The 13,756-nt window shown below is 45.3% G+C and overlaps 1 pseudogene; it reads left to right on the top strand.

Moving 5' to 3' along the window:
* Positions 1-7,478: 7,478 nt before the first annotated feature.
* On the top strand, positions 7,479-13,412 carry LOC133927088 (uncharacterized; annotated as a pseudogene).
* The last annotated feature ends 344 nt before the right edge of the window (positions 13,413-13,756 follow it).

Genomic DNA, 13,756 nt, shown 5'->3' with positions numbered 1-13,756 from the left:
TGTGCTTCTGTGTATGTGTGCGCAACAAGTGCCGCCTCACTCTGCATTCACAAGGAATATATTGGCATGGCTCAAGCAAGGAATATCTTAGGCTTTGGGGATATCAGCAGGCACACACAAAGAAGGACACAGAAGAAAACATGGTGTGCTTTGGAGAGAGAGAGAGAGAGAGAGTATGAGAATCTCCCCTGCTGCTACTACTCTTGGCTTTTTAGGATGTGAGCAGGAAGCTAAGAAGACTTTCTCTCTCTGTGTATGTGTATGCATGGTGTTGCTATACTAGGGGTAGAGAGAGAAGGACGGAGAAAGGTGTACGTGTATTGGTGCATGCATCGAATTCCCTGTGCAATAATTAGGGTTGGTCGCTTTCTTGGGGCAGTCTTCAGGTAGACGACTCCAATACTTGCTTTCTCCCTGGATTCTCTTTCTTTCTCCTCCCCTCTACGTGAACAAATAGTACGATGCTACGTACGTATATCTGATACCCTCTCTCTCTCTCTACGTGAACTGCCTTCTCCCTTATTTACAAGAAGGAATACACAAGAATAACTCTGCAAAAGCTAAGTGCCATGTCCCAGAAGCTTGCTGAACACGCCATGATCGTTTCTCTGTGCACTAGTAGGAGTTCAGAATGTCTTTGATCACGGTATCATGTTGAGCAGAGTTTTTAATTAATCACGCTTCCTAATCTTCATACGTCTAAAATCGTACGCTTAATTTTTCGCGACCATGTGAATACCAGCGAGTTTAGGGCACGGGTTAGGGTTCGAGATGCACAGGTGAGAGGGAGGCTGAGGTGGTGGTCGCACCGACGGTGGACTGTGGCATGGTAGTGCGGTGTGGCAAGGCGGTGGTGACACTGCCAGAGCCACGGGTGGTAGGTGAATAGTGGACGAAGTTGGTGGCGGAGGAGCTTGAATATATATATATATATATATATATATATATTGGTTAGCGTGAAGGCGGATGATACCGCTACCAAAGATGGGAGGAGGTGGGCAGCATGGGGGCAGATTGGTTGGGGCAAAACATGAAGAAGAATAACAGCGTGTTGGATACGATAGACAGAAGAAAGTATGTGGATCGTCGGATTGAGATTGAATGACTTTGATTCATTGTCTGAAAAAAAAATGACATCTGACAAATAGCATCCGCCTTAATTAATTGAGACAGTCCTCTTTCTGAACTTCTATGTATTATGACAGTATCGATAAGGGAGTTGTGTTGAGTAATGGCGGATGAGCCTGCCTAAATTTAGGCAACAATGAACTACATACCTGGTAAGTAAGAGTCTAACTGAATAAGACAGGGTTCCAAAGTTCGAATTCAAACTAGTGTACTGTAGTTCAAATTCAAACTAGTGTACTGTAATTCATATTCAAACTAGTGTCACTTTGCTAACTCACTATGTTTGATGTCAGAATAGGTCTATGACATTAACAAACCTAGAGATATGCACCACATTATGGGTAGTTGGCTAGTGATTTAGGAGCAAGTAAAAAAAATTAATCTTAATTGGGATGGCTGTGGTTTTTTTGACAATTTTGGCTATGCTATGATGATGTTGCATTTGATAAGAAAGCAATAATTTCTTCTATACATGTATTTTTTAGATGTACTTATTAGTTAAGATTCTGGAGATTGATGCAGAAGGAAAATAAAAGAGAAAATATAAACATGGTGTGCCAAGCTTTAGAGACGATAGTCATGAAATTCTTCACCAAGAATGAGTGACAGTTTACTAATAGACTATGTAATCGATGATTTATATTCATTTGATCTTCGAAGCTTTTATTCCCTTTCAATATTCAGCTACGAGCTAAGATGATGTAATAATAAACGAGTATTGTATGTATGACACGATGCAAAAGAGGACAAGTTTTTCCATTGTCTAAAAAACTTAATATAGAGATTTTTTTTTTTCAAATTCATGCTTGGATTGATGATCGCATGCATGCCACTAGTGTGGAAATTCAATCGATTTGCTAGTATCTGCATATTGGACGGGTGATGCGCGAGTCAAGATACAGCAGGGCCTTGTGACCGTTGGTGGATTGGGCAGAGCCGCAGAGGGCTTTGGGCACTTTCTCCTCGTGACTCGCGTCGCTGGTGGCCTGCCCAAATCGTCCTGTGAATATCCCTTTTGTCTGGTGCGACGTGGCGCGCGAATATTCTTTTTCTCTCTCTCTCCAACACTACCTCTGCTACTGCAGTACTGCACTGGCTGGGGGGTGGGGGCCTCTTCCTCTCTCGCTAATTTTCTTCTCACCTTGCTTTGTCATCTGGTTCCAGTTTCGAGCCAACATGATAATCTCCTCCTTTCTTTTCATCTTCAGATGCATCTGCAGTTTGGAAGCAAACAAATGCGGTTTGTTTTATCGCATCCTCTACTGAAGTACATGAAGCTCTAGTAATTAGCACTTGGGCTACTTTCTGATATCTTTAAGATCGTGGTACAAGTGAGCATATTTTACCAGCACAAATAATGAGAAGAGGAATTATTAGTTTTTCATAAAGAAAAATTTATTATCTCTTATCCTTATAATAAGGAGATACTATTGTATAAGAGTTCGTTTTCGATCTCTGTGCTATCAAAATACACGCAGCCTAAAAGGTAAGTATAACACCATAAATAAAAAAAACATTTAATAGGGAACTCGAAGCTGGCAGTATTATTGAGAGTAACTGTTAGTTGCCATGCAATGTGTGGCCCGATTTAGTTATTCGATCTTACGAGTGTGAGAATAATCAATGTGCTATTGGCTAGCTCGCCATGATGTGCATGCTGCAGAACGGTGAGGATGATTCGCTGCGGCAGCCAAGAAAAAGGCGGATATTGGGAGAGGAAAAAAGAACGGCCATTGCTCATCAGGAATCTAATGGGATGCTAATTGTCGCGTGTTAAGGTTCTTGGAGTAAAGGACCATCCTTGCATCCAGCTTTCATCAAGTGGAGAGATCCTGGAAAGAATTCCTAGAGAAAATCATATCTATCTTCTTCGGCCGATCCGGATTTGCGCTCTGAATGTTCCTCATATCCTCCAGCTCGATTGGCATTCCTTTACTTTGCCCGCCAATTGGATGGATTGATGGATGGCTTAAATTATTGGAGCTCAGCCTCAGCTCGATGGTCATGAAATTAGGTACAGAGATTCGATCGAGCTCTGGTGAACCCCTATTACGAGAGATATGTTGTAAAAATTGCCATGAAAAGGTTGCATTAAACTACTCAATTTGTAAAATTATTACGCAGCTAGATGGAACGCTAGTGTTCTACTCCATTTGTACTTGACTACGCTGCTTAAAACTATATTTTTCCCAGGTGTTGGGCCTCATCAGAATCTGTTTCAATCAGATTGTTATGTATGGAATCATATTTTCCCTGAGTTTCCTGTTTGAAGGATGAAATTCTTGAGAAGAACATTTGATACAAATGGTGGGTCAATCGTTTGAAAAGCTAAGTTTGAGATGGATCAAGAGTTTGCAAGACCAATACCTTCAACAGATTATCTGTTTGTTTGTTCCGTCCAATATCAGACTATCAGACCACCTGTCTTTTTGTTGATAAAAATTTGTCGATTCATGTGCCGTCAAATGTTCTTGGTTTGTTGAATAATAATCTGTTGAACCACTTCAGAAAAATAAATAAAAAAGAAAGACCTTCGCTTTGGAATATTTCAATTTTTTTGACCCATGCGGACAGAATATAAGCTTGAAATTTTGCTCATTATTTATTTGCAGCTTGTGCAACTTTTTTGTGGTGCAGGAACTTGTGCATTCTACTCGCAGTAGAGCTCAATGGAATGATATCCATCGTACATGCAGGAGTTTCAGAGCCAACCAGCCCTTTTCAGAAAAAAAAGAAGATAATGATTCATCAACAGTGAAACATTCCTCAAGTGGTCGGAGACGGCTTTCCCTTTTCTTCCGCTGCAGACATAAACCTTTAAGCCTCTCTAACCTCACGGTCACCTTCGAGAAGTAGGCCACCTGTGGCAAACTAAAGATCAAGAGCCTCCTCCTGACAGTTCTTTTTTTTTTCTACTTAATCCACTGATTAGTTCATCTTTCTCACCGGCGTCAGGATGACAGGGTGATTCTCTATTCATTAATTAATCGAAGCCCCGAAACGCTACCGCAGTGACATGATTCTCTCTTCCCTTGTGCGAGGTGTTTGTTGCGAGTGTTTGCTTCTGAACTGAAAAAGTTATTCGTCGTTCTAGATTAGATGGGCTGCTGCTGGTCGCTGCATTGTTTCTCCTGTGCCAGATGTGATGCCAAGTCTGACTTGAAATGGATCGATTCCTCCGTACCACAAGGAGCCGTGAACAATCCAGCCATTGCACATCTTGCCATCTCCGTGTAAGGTAACACAAGATGCAAAGAGCATAGAACCATAATCTTCAAGAACAGTGATAGGTCAGGTCACTTCAGATTTTTTTTTTCCTGAAAAAATATATTTTTTTGCTTTTAACTTTTATCCTCAGTTCTTGTTTGCTGGAAAATTCTTGTGCAGGCATAAGCTAAACGAGGTGTCCGTTTTAGCATGACATGTATAGGACTAGTGGCCTAGCATGGAAGATCCCTTTTTTTTTAGCTCGTTTTACATTTCACAGGACTAGTCTGCTCGTAGGCGAGTCAGGGCCATTCCTGAACTCTGACCGAAATCCTTTTTACCTGAACACTCCTGTGCTCTGCGGTTTTTCTTGAGAGCTGAGTGCACTGCATCGAATTCAGTAGCTCGGCACTTTACCCCCCACGTTTGCTGCAAATTCTTGTCTTATAGAGGTGGGAAACATCTGGCACCAGCAGCACAGTCCTATGGTTTGTGAATTCAGTTCACATTCTTACTGACCACCTTTACCTGAAGCCACCAGTCACCTCTTGCATTGCCTCTTGGGGGTTGGGTTTCCCAAAGACAATCGTGCGAAGATACTTGCACAGTTGCAAACAAGAACAAGGGACCAAAGGGAAGCTCAAGAAAAATGGTGATGATAAGCATAACACATTGGGGGATAAGGTTAGGGAGTGTGAGTGATTTTGAGAGGGATCTATGCTCTTGGGCTTTAAAGGGGTTTAAGGGCCAAGGGAAGGTGCTTACAGGAATCAAAGACAGGGAAAAGAAGAGAAAAGAGACAGAAAGGAAAAGGAGCATCTTGGAGGAGCAAGGAAGGAGGGAATCCATCCATGCATACAAAATCTGCTTTCAAAGGGGCTTTAGGTGGTCAAGTAAAGTACCCTGCAAAAGGCTTTTCTCGGGCTAGTAGCGGGAGAGCGAGGTTTTGATCCAAATCTTGGAAAGTGATACTGCCATTGGGAGCTAGTACTACTAGCACTGCTTCAATCAGGTCAGGCTAAGGTGCGGTCGGCCGTGGGTGGCAGGGAGTACTTGGTGGTGTTGCAGACAAATGACAATGGCAAATTGCCAAGGAAAATGGAGAAAAAAATGTGTCTCATTGTCATATCCCCTTTACTGAACGATGTTGTGCAGAATAGCCACAACTTATCTGAACCAAGTCCTGCAAAGAGGTAGAATGAACTTTGCAAAAATGCAAAGAATTATGATCTCAAGAAAAAAATCCATAATCTGCAGAAGTAAATGTATACCAGGGTAAATGCCCACTAACCAGTGATATATCGACGACTCTAATCAATGAATTTTAACCAAATCGCTGTCGAAAAAACATATCATTTTGAGAGGGAAAATGAATAGCGCATCGGCCACATTGTTGTCCAGGTTGCCTTTTACACGGCCCAGCCACATTGCTGTCCAGTTGGAATGCGAATCACATGGGCCGCCTAACATTTCAATCCATGTCCGTGGGTGGGGCTGTCCAGCGTCCGCCCAAACCGGATTCCAGCCCAAATTCAACAAGCTGCGGATTCAGGTTTGAAGTGTGCAGCTACAACCAATTTCAAAAGAATTCCAAAAAGAATCTCCAAAAAAAAGCCAATTTCAAAAGGAAGAAGAAGAAAACTTTCAAAAAGTGTAGAGCCAGAGCAAACCAGAGGTACAGAGACAACAGTGTCCCCGGTGATTCTTCTTTCTGCCCATCTTCACCTAGTCTCGGGCGATCTTACGTGCATCGCGTGTAAGCGCAGAAGAAAGATGCCACGGTGAAGTGCAGAGTTCCCTCTCGAGACGACATGCGTAGCTCGACGACGGCCGCCGTCCTACACCTGCCGAGAGACATAATCAATCGCCCATCCGTAAAAGGCAAAAGCTATATCAGATCCGGCAAGTTAAAACAAAGGATCTCCGTCCGTCCAAACTGTCCTATCAGATCAATTTCGTTTTACAATTTTTTTCTCACGAAAAGATCGAAAATTTTCATCGATTTTTTTTACCATTTTATCCCACATTTTATTGAAAGAAAATTCAGGAATTAAATATTTCTTTCTCCTCCGAAATTTCCAAAAATCATAAAATTTTACTAAAATTTCAGTGAATTTTTAATCCCTGATCCAATCCACTACGCGCGGTACAATTAGGGATGAAAACAAACGAGTAAATTTTGTCCCGTTCCGATCCGTTATATATATATATATTCTTGCTATTTTTGAATTTTTAGGACTTATACGAAAACAAGACAAAAACGGTTTTGCTGTTTTCCCAACTATATTGTCAGTATCATATTTTTAGTCAGGAATTTCCTTTTTTTAATTGAGACAAAACTTCACAAACCATAATGTAGCACATAAGATAAGCCCATCCGATCAGCCCAAACATCACTCATATCCCAAACTTCACCTAGACCCCAGTGGCTCAATCCCAGTTGACTGTTGACCTACCGATGTCGTTCAAGCTCATACGCATGCGTTGCCTCCAACCCTAAATTTTGTGTGATTATATGTTGTGTCGAATACTCGAGTTACGATATAATGATTGTTTTTCAGTTGAGACTTATACTATTACATGATCTATCTGCGTATGGTATGAATTATTTTTGCTAGAGTAAAATAATTATATGTCTGATCGATGTTTGAAGTCATGTTTCTACGGATAGGTGTTCCTACTTTTGCTAGAGTAAAATTATTTTTAAATTTGTAGTTTTGTAAAACTATTATTTAAATATGTAGCTTTATGATTTCAAAATATCTCTAATTTTATTAAATTTACTTTATAAAAATAAAAACGGTTAAGAGGTTTTTCCAAATGCACCACTGATCACTCACTCCAACGGTATTCCAAATCTCACATGCTTCAAGAACTATGGCCCCACAGGCCATCCTCCCAAACGCCCCAAGGCAAGGCCACGTGGCCCTCACCGGCCGAGTTGAACCCCCAACGGCTCCTCTCCCCGTCCCCATCCCTCCTCTCCTCCGACCGTTCGTTGCACGAGACGATCAGACGAAACGCTTCTCCTCCCCCACCCTGCGAAACCAGCTGCTGATCACCCCGCACTCCCACGCCTCACTCTCGCTCCTGATCCCGAATCCCGATACACAGCCCACCGTACGTACCGGCAGCAACGGACCATGGCGGAGTTCACGGAGGAGGAGAAGGCGGTGGATGATGCGCTGGGATGCCCCAAGGCCTATGCCAGGCTTTGCTGCGGCGGCGCGGCTGGCCTGCCCTACAGCCACGGCCCGCCGCACACCTTCCTCCCCTACATCCTCCAGCCGCACGAGGTACGTGTGCATGCTCGCATGATCCTATTGTGGCATGTGTGATCGACTGATTGTTTTGGTTTTGGTGGTCCACGTTTGGGGGATTGGTCGATCGGTGCATGCGCTGCGAGCCGAGGACCTGAACGAGATGTTTCCCGTGACCGATGCGGAGGCGCCACCGACCGCAAATCCCCACGGCTTCGCCAACCTCCTCTGGAAGCAGCTCGACCACCTCAGCTGCGTAACTAATCCAATGGTTCCAACGCTGGTTCCGTCGTCATGGTTGATTTGGACCTGCAATTTCACGTGCCTTGGGCTGAATTTTCCTTCCCACCGTGCTTGATTGCAAGAACGCGGGGTTCGATCCTGCGCTTTTCTGGGTGGATGCATACGGGAACGTGCTCTACCTGCACGTCGATTTGGCATCGCCCCTCGCGTGGGACATCAATCACTGGTTCCCATGCATGAGTAAGAAGAGATCGTTGCAATCTAATGAGATTTTCGACTTCTTTTTGTTAGTTCTAACTCTTAAGGTTCTGACATGCGGGTCTAATCGTTGCGATCTGTTTGATGCATGCGGGTTTTTGTAGGGGGAGGGAAGACGATGCCCAGCAATCTGCAGATCGTGCAGTGGCAGGTGTGCAGGGAAAAGCATATCAAGCTGGAGTTCCTCATGCCATGGTGGGATCTGCAGATAGGCGTCGTCAACCAGTTTGTGACGTCCCATTTTTTTTGCGCTGGTTCGGTCCGTTTCTTCAGCTCGCGAAGCCTAGTCTACCTCATCATGGCCTAGCTCCCAGCCAGCGCAGCCCAATCCATCTCTCTCTGACAGCCAGGCCCCGCCTGTCAGCACCTTCTTCCACATCGCGCCCGCGCTCGCATCCGCAACCGCAACGCCGCTCGCCCGATTTCATCGACGCATGTTCAGGCCCTCGCGCCCACATTCCCCCGCAATGGCACGCGCATCATCTTGCCTACTTAGATGCGCTTGCAGCCCCGCACCTCCCTCTTCTCGCACTCCCTCACCAGTCACCGAGCCGCCATTGCCGTCGCCGAGCGCTATTTTGTCGCGTCCGAACCCTCCCGATGCACCCGAGACCGCCATCAGCTTCATCGAAGAACGGGGACCCCATTTCGCCGCTTATCGTCGCCATCCCGCCGCCTCACGAGCCTTCCTGCCTAGTGCCGGTAAGCTCCGTCGCCACCTCACCGTCGATAGCCCTAACCGCTGCATCCTATGGCCAATTGATCATCGTTTCGGCACCGCAGGACCCTATGAAAGCTTCCTCGCCCGCCAATTTCATTCCTCCACCGCTGTAGCCGAGATCCCGTCGAGCTCCGACCTTCGCCGCCGCATCTCTCCGTCGCCGACCATCGCAGAGACCTCTTCGGCTGTAGTGAAGCCCTCGGTGAGACTCCCCGCCTCCTTCTCGTTTGATTGCGCCGTCTCCCGTAGTATTTGGTAGGCCGTAGCTTGATGTCGCGTTCTTCCGGTGAAGCTTCGGTGAGACCCAAGGCGGCGCCGCCGCTTCTCTGTCGCCACCGGCCGTTAATCCCTCTCCAACCGCCGTGAGCCGTTAGATCGTCCACCGACGACCCAGACTAGATCGGCCAAACCCATACCCCTTCGGTCTACCATAGACCAGTTTACCCAATCCACGGTGCCGGTCCATCGTCCCAGTCAGCAGTCCCGTAGGCGCCACGTCAGCTCCTGAGCCAAATCAGCAGCCGCATAAAATGCCACGTCAGCCACTCGAGCCCGGTTAGCAGGATGAGGTCAGCGTGACTCAATAATTAGGATTTTTAATTAAAAAATAATTCTCTTATCCTTTGAAATTAGGTAATTTTACATTTAGGTCCCCAATTTTTTTTTCACAAATATACCCTTGGTAGTACTGTATTTTACTTTTAGCCCCTAAACTTTTGTATAATTACAAATAGGTCCCTAGAACTTTCTATTTTTTACAATTTACCCTTGTACTTTTTCAGAAAAGTCCCTGTAGATTAAAACCATCATAACTTTTTCATACGAGCTCCGATTTAGGCGATTCTTGCGCTCCACCCATTAGTAACATTTTTATAGTGCATTGCTACTGTTTTGCTTACTGTTCTTAGATGCTGTATTTGTTTATTTCTGGTGTGCGTGATTGCTTTAGGAGACGAGCAGTGTGTGAGCTTCCAGGACTAGACGTTCGAGTAATTTGATCAACCCACATTCGAAGGCAAGTGTCCTTGATCACTTTGACCCTATTATAGAAAAATGTAGCTTTTATTTTTCTAGATGTATGCTTTTCTAATATGGAATCCCATGGTTAGAGTTTTACTAACTTTTGTTTGAGTATCCTTATCGCCGTTAACGAGTTATGGGAAATAAAGGGTAGATATGCTAGTGCTGTTATGATAGGGGTAAGGATTAATCTACACTAATGTTTATACAACAAGAATTTGGATATGATAATCTTGTAGTAACATGGTATAGGAATCCCAACTGGATGGTTAGTTTGAGGTGGTGCTGCATAGCAGGTCTGTAGTTGTTCCTGTGGGGGATCCTAAGAACCAGTTTGTGAAGCATGTTACCCGGCATAACAGCGCAACCACGAGACTTATATGGGTACGATCTGGCCAAATAATTAGATGGCGTTCATATTCTGTACACACATGTGGACGATTAAGTGGATGAAATCCCTGTTAGCGGTGAAACCTTAGTAGGTGCATACGGATTTGGAGGCGTTTTGTAAAGGCCTTGTAGTGAGACCCTGGCTCTACACCCCGAAAGTGTAAAGCAAAACGGGAATCACGAATCATGGGTAAAGTTTGCAAACTCTGTAGAGTGTAAAACTGATCGATCAGTCACACTCACAGTTAAGAGCGAGTTTGGAGTTCTTTATAATTAGTGTGGATCTTGAATGATTGGTTTTGGGTAGTCGGGTGGTGGAACCCCGATGAGTCGGTAGCCGAATATGGGATATCTGATGAGTCTGGTAGTCGGATGGAATCCGATGAGTTGTCTCCTTTAATGTTGGAGTCATTACCTAGTAAAAATAGGTTGTATGTCTTTTGGGTTCTAGATTAGTTTAGTATAGTTGCAGTCAGCTCGAGTTAAGCTTTTCCTTGTCTTAAAGGCTGCATGTCATGTTTTTTCACACTTGCTGCGTACTCTATATACTCACTCTTGCCTTCTCCTAACTTCTTGATGTTGCTCAGAAGATGAAATTTTCGAAGACTTTCCGAATGATGGAGCTGAGTTCTAAGCGAAGGAAGACGTCGACCTGAAGACCAGGACATAGGTTGGCGCTCCCCTGGACAATGTCCATAGATGGATAGAAGACCTGCTACCGTTGAAAGCTATTTTAGTGTTTTTTTAAGACCTGTAGGTCCTTTTATAATGAATATTATTGTTAATTAACAATACTATTATGTTATCACTTATGAAGTCACTGTATATATAAAATCTTAATTTTAATATACACCTGAAATATATCTGATTTATTTTCATGAAAACCGGGTATAACACAGTTCCTCTCCACCTTGGCATCCAAGTACGCCGACTTCAGGTACGGTGAACCTTTGCTGTTGCTGGCTGCTGCTGTCGAAAAGATCAAGGCCGGTGTTGGAGATGGACTCCTTATTGTACCGGTGGTTTCTTCTGAGATGTGCAGGAACAGAGCATTCGCGTTCTTGTTCGCCGATGGCGCCAGCGAGGAGCTTAGCTCTCTGCAGGTGGTGGAGGCGCACGCATTGCCGCAGCATTTCTCCGAGATGAAGATGAAAGTAGGATTCGCGCCTGCCGCAATTGTTTTCGCTAGGGGTTCGGTCCTCAAGTCTCTTGATGCAAACCGACCACTGAGGCCTAATTACCCCTTGATTGGTAAATTCTTTCATTTGTTTGTTATTGTTATGCCTGTATTCATACGAACTGTGGAATGCTAATTGAGTGTTATCTGTATAGCTGCAAAGAAATTCACGGGTGAAAAGGATGAGAATGCCAATTTGGCAATCTCATGCCACGGGCCTAATTCGACGAAGGAGAATAATAGCTATGGCCAGGGACTCGCTGAGACAGCGAGAAGAGGCCAAGAAGAAGCAGGTTGAGCTCACCGAATTGGAGAACGAGGCCAATGAGCTGAAGCAGAAGAATGGAGAGAAGCGGGTAGCAATCCAGGGCTTGGAGGTCCTCCTGATCAAGAGGAGGAGACGAGTTGATAAGTGCCATCGCTTGGCGGAGGCTCAATCCAACTACAAGGCAGTGCTGGAGAAGATGGTAAGAGATGCCATGCACCAGTAAGCAACTAAGCATGATTGTTTAAATTAAGGACCATGAACTTGTCTTTCATCATAAGGATGCTAACCATATGTTGTGATATGAAATGCAGGTGCGTTTTATACAAGGAACAACTTAGACTGAACCAAGCTGCAACCAGTACTCTCATGGCCAGATTAGAGGCGCAGAGAGCTGTGTGTGACTCGTCTGAAACCGAGCTTCGGAAGAAGTACCAACAGAGATGATTTGGAGACACAGATAAAGCCTTCCACTGATCAAGCACGGAAGAGGTATCGTGTTGATGATGGGCTGCTTGAGGAAAGCGCAGTGAGAGTGCAAAGTATCTTTCAGCAAGAAGATTGAGGCGCAGTGAAGTCTTCCTGGAGGAAGATCAGAGGACCTCAGATGCATACATTTCCCTAGGGGAGGAAGAAATTAGAGAAGGGACCTCAACATTGGGCAATGCTAGGAACGAACCATTCAAAGTGAAAAGTTTCCCAAGGAGGTCTCTCTGTACTGAAGAAAACACAGTTGATACTGAAAGATGCAGGATATCAGTGCGGGATAAGCTAGAACAGTTGGCGATCAAAGAATGACATTGTAGCAGGAGAAGAGAAAGAAAGGAGACCATATCATCTAGGGGAATTGGTACACCTTGGAGGTCAAGAGGTGACAAGGGCAAAGCGACCATGCCAGCGAGAGAGTATCACTGCCGAGGACTTCGTCACTTCCCCCAAGTCCACCCTATAGAGCAATTGGTGTGTATGGGACTGATAGATATCCTACAGACCAGTCAATGCCGTTGCAAAAGAATGAAGTACTTCATTCCCGTGGTGTCGGCAGATCTGAAGATGATGAAAACATGAACCATGTTGGCAAAGGAAATGTGGATAAGTGGCTTCATATGCTCATGGATGACCGAAAAGAAGGTCCTGCTGTATACCATTCGCCAGAAGAACACAACAATGACCAGGACAATGCTTCAGATGAGCAGCAAATGCAAAGCAGAATCGACGAAGAGAGCTGCAGGAATGAAATAACTGAATGTTCAGATGAGATTGTTGAGGTCGCGGACGAGATTGCTACTGACCAGGCCACGGCAAGATGCAGAAACAGCTTTGACATTAAGGAGAGGGGGGGGGGGGGGGGGAGAAGATTTGGTTACCGAGGACCGACAGCGCTAGGGGTTTCCGGTCTCTGCCTCACACCTTCCAAGATCCTGGGAATGAGAAGAGGTGTGGAGTGCATCGGCAGGAAGCCTAAGGTGGCTGGCGACGATGACTGCAGCAGATATGGCTATGAGGATTCAGCGTCCATGTTGGAGTTCACCGCGATCTCGCCGCCGGTGAGCTCTCGAAAGACACACGCGAACACGAAGGTGGAGAGGTGGATTTGTGCTCCTAAAACTTGGCAGCGTTTTCTGTTTTATTCCTTGGTATATATGGACAATCGAAAGGAAATCGTGGCCGGCCGGATCGGCCGCCATGCGCGGCATGCGCCACGAACGGGTCATGCCACGCGACGCGCTCCGCACGAACTGAGCGTGCGTCAAGCTCACTACAACTGCGCACAGCCTTAGAACGTGGCCATGCTCCAACTAACAATGGAAATTGCAGCTAATTTAGGAAAGAAACTATACATAGCAAATGAACAGATGAAAGCGCGATGGAATATTCAACATTTCTCCCCCTAATCCTGAGCGCGATCACCTGCAACCTTGACGCCGATCTTAGCACGCAGCTCCTGGAGGCGCGCGCGCCCAAGCGCCTTTGTGAGGACATCCGCTAGCTGATGCTCAGTGGCAACACAGGTGAGGACGACTCTGTTCCCTTCAACACACTCCCGGATGAAATGATAACGAACTTCAATGTGCTTGCTCCGGTCA

Source organism: Phragmites australis, chromosome 1 (assembly GCF_958298935.1).
Source record: "Phragmites australis chromosome 1, lpPhrAust1.1, whole genome shotgun sequence".
Taxonomy (NCBI): Eukaryota; Viridiplantae; Streptophyta; class Magnoliopsida; order Poales; family Poaceae; genus Phragmites; species Phragmites australis.
Note: the sequence above shows the minus strand (reverse complement) of the source record. Positions and strands in the feature narration are given on the sequence as shown.